The sequence below is a fragment of the Physella acuta genome, unplaced genomic scaffold (genome assembly GCF_028476545.2).
Source record: "Physella acuta isolate Inbredline_101_S28 unplaced genomic scaffold, ASM2847654v3 ptg000543l, whole genome shotgun sequence".
Taxonomy (NCBI): Eukaryota; Metazoa; Mollusca; class Gastropoda; family Physidae; genus Physella; species Physella acuta.
In genome coordinates this window covers 841,170-844,202 of record NW_026732062.1, presented here as the reverse complement: position 1 = coordinate 844,202, position 3,033 = coordinate 841,170, and the positions used below count along the sequence as shown (strand labels likewise).

The 3,033-nt window shown below is 33.5% G+C and overlaps 1 long non-coding RNA gene across 1 annotated transcript; it reads right to left on the bottom strand.

Annotated features, from left to right (window-relative positions):
• Positions 1 to 805: 805 nt before the first annotated feature.
• Positions 806 to 1,850, bottom strand: LOC131945986 (uncharacterized). The gene is made up of 3 exons (XR_009387649.1): positions 1,813 to 1,850; positions 1,329 to 1,372; positions 806 to 1,149 (listed from the first exon to the last, which is right to left on the bottom strand). It is a non-coding gene; the product is annotated as an uncharacterized LOC131945986 (long non-coding RNA).
• Between the last annotated feature and the right edge of the window lie 1,183 nt (positions 1,851 to 3,033).

Below are 3,033 nucleotides of genomic sequence, written 5' to 3'. Positions count from 1 at the left end.
CTTTTTTCCGTTTGCGCTTTTTTCTGTGTGCGCTTTTTTCTCTTTGCGCTTTTTTCTCTTTGCGCTTTTTTCTTTTTGCGCTTTTTTCTGTGTGCGCTTTTTTCTCTTTGCGCTTTTTTCCGTGTGCGCTTATTTCCGTTGCGCTTTTTGTTTTGCGCTTTTTTCCGTTGCGCTTTTTTCCGTTGCGGTTCTTTCCGGCCACCGATGGCTTTCATAGAAAAAAGTTTTTGGTAAATAACTTGCAAGCTTTGAAACTTTTTAGAAGCTAAAAAGGATGCGGTTTTTGGCAGGTTGAAGAATTCTGACGAGTAACTGTTACAAAATGTTGTCGTGACAAAAGTTTTAATTTATACTAAAATACAAGCTGATTGCTATAAGTGCATAAATAAAAAAAAAAGCCTTAGCGTTTTTAAGTTTTCAAATGGCGGATGATTTTCGGGTTTCCATAACAAACGAAAATGTTTTCAACCCTTCTTATTTTGCTATTTAATACTTATTTTAATAGTATATGGTAAAAATATCCAGAAGACTAGATCTTAAATTGTAAGAAATAAACTGAGCATATCCGTTTAACTAAAGTTTAGGTTCTATATGGTTACGTTTTTAATTACATTTCTGCTTTAAAATATTTACACCACTCGTATTTATAAAAAAAAACTTTTGAAATACGTTATTTAAGATATAATATACTCGTTTAAATGAACAAAAGAGCTATAGAACGCATAAAAACGTGTCACTACAGGAACCGACATCCTTGAAATAGACACATGGAAATTTAAAAAAAAACACTAGCAGTTACCCCTGTTACAATTTGGAAGCCTGAACTCGGTGACTGTGCTTTGAAGGCGTCGATTAGACCAGTAGTAAGTTGTGCGTCAAAACGTATTGGGATGATCAAATCGGAATAACGTTTGGGGCTGATGGTCATCGATTGCAGCTGATCAGGATCGTAGTCATCGCGGCTAAAATCTCCGAGCAGTCCGATGATAATGAGCAGCGACGGCAGCAGCGACTGGGAGAGGGTAAGGAACATGTTACGCTGGAACAGGAGCCACTTCTTCACGAAGATGGCTTTCAGCTGCTGGCACGTGATCACCATTTGGGAATCGATCCTGCATTTCTGGAACATTCTGAAGACATCGTTGGATTCTGTGGGTAGTCCATAAGAAACTTTCACACGGAGTGTTGTTTAAATTTAAAATCTATATACTCAACATATATGTAACTTCTACATATTGCCTCTAATAATTGTACCAACCAGCATTTAAACACTAGTGTATATACTCAACATACAACTTCTACATATTGCCTCTAATAGCTTTACAAACCTGGTTCTTTTTTCACGTTATGCACCACAGTTGTAGATGGATTCCTGCCATTTAAAATGTTTTATTCAGAGACGTTGAGTACACACAGTAGACAGTAAAGAAAACAGTGATATGTAAAACAAATTTTGTGTACATAAAGTAAACACTAAAGCATACGGTTGTGTATAAAAAAGATGTTTTGTAGACAAACACTAAAGCATACGGTTGTGTATAAAAAAGATGTTTTGTAGACAAACACTAAAGCATACGATTGTGTATAAAAAAGATGTTTTGTAGACAAACACTAAAGCATACGGTTGTGTATAAAAAAGATGTTTTGTAGACAAACACTAAAGCATACGGTTGTGTATAAAAAAGATGTTTTGTAGACAAACACTAAAGCATACGGTTGTGTATAACAAGATGTTTTGTAGACAAACACTAAAGCACATTCCGATGTGTTTTTAAAAAAGTAGACTGTATCATTAGCAGGACGGCAACTCACGGTGAAGGGTCAACCTCTGAAACTGCCGGGTCTTCGCCAGACCTGTCCAGAGTTTAAAATCAAATGGCTGAGTTAAGCTTACATTTTGTAAAAATGGCTGAGTTTACTTTACATTTTATTAAAAATGTCTGAGTTAACTGAAACTAACACATTGTAAGGTTTGCTCTAAAAATAGAATTTACTTCTAAAATAACCTTGTTTACTTTGTTTTATGAAATTATTTCACGCAATAAGTACCAACTTTAATAAATAGAATCTTTCTATATTTATTTTTGTCGCATATAAAAAATTGATATTAAAAAAAGGTTTAAGCTGTCTTGAGATATCCATGAAATAATTCATCAAAATGGAAATGTGCTGCACACTTTTATTTTAAAATTATTATTTTTTCTGTTCCTCATTGTTTTAAGTAAATTGCGCTTAAATTGTCACTAGACTTTTTATTAACTTGTTACTTTCTCGTATATACGAAGTATAGAGAAAGTCTTGTAATCGTGCAAAAAAAAAAAATCGAGATTTTTGCAAATCTCGACGTTTTACACCTCACTGATACGGAAAAACATAATTTTGCAATCTTGTCCGTATGTCTGTGTGTCTGTCTGTCTGTCTGTGTGTGTGTCTGTGTGTAAACACGATAACTTGAGTACCGTTACAGCTAGGTTGATGAAATTTCATATATAAGTATTTTATCAAAATCGTAGATCCTTATCAACTTTTTAGCGATTTTCGATAACCGGAAGTGGTACTTTTTCTACTTTGAATTTTTCAAAAGCCTATAACTTGAGTACTATTTCAGATAGATAAATGAAATTTCACGTGTAAGTAATAGATCTAATTCTCTACCTTCTATCAAATTTTGAGTAATTTTCGTTGACCAGAAGTACTAATTTAAGCTATTTCCGATTTCTCAAAAAACGCAAGTAAATTTATAAAGTACTAATAATATTGCGCACTATTATGCACATTTTGTTTCGGCGTTTGTTTGGTGCGCAATGTTTTTTTCTATGAGATTCTATTCTATTTTTAAAAGTTTAAGTAATTAAAAATCATGTCTACATTCCAAGTTATATAAGAATATTCGAGAAAGTTTAGGGGAGATCACTCCCGGTTTATTTTTTAAATGCTTAAACTTGAAAATTATAGTAGAGATTCTCTTTCGACTCTATCCGGGAATTCCCCAAATTTCATTTTTGCGAAGCACCTTTAAAGTCTCGCGTCTAG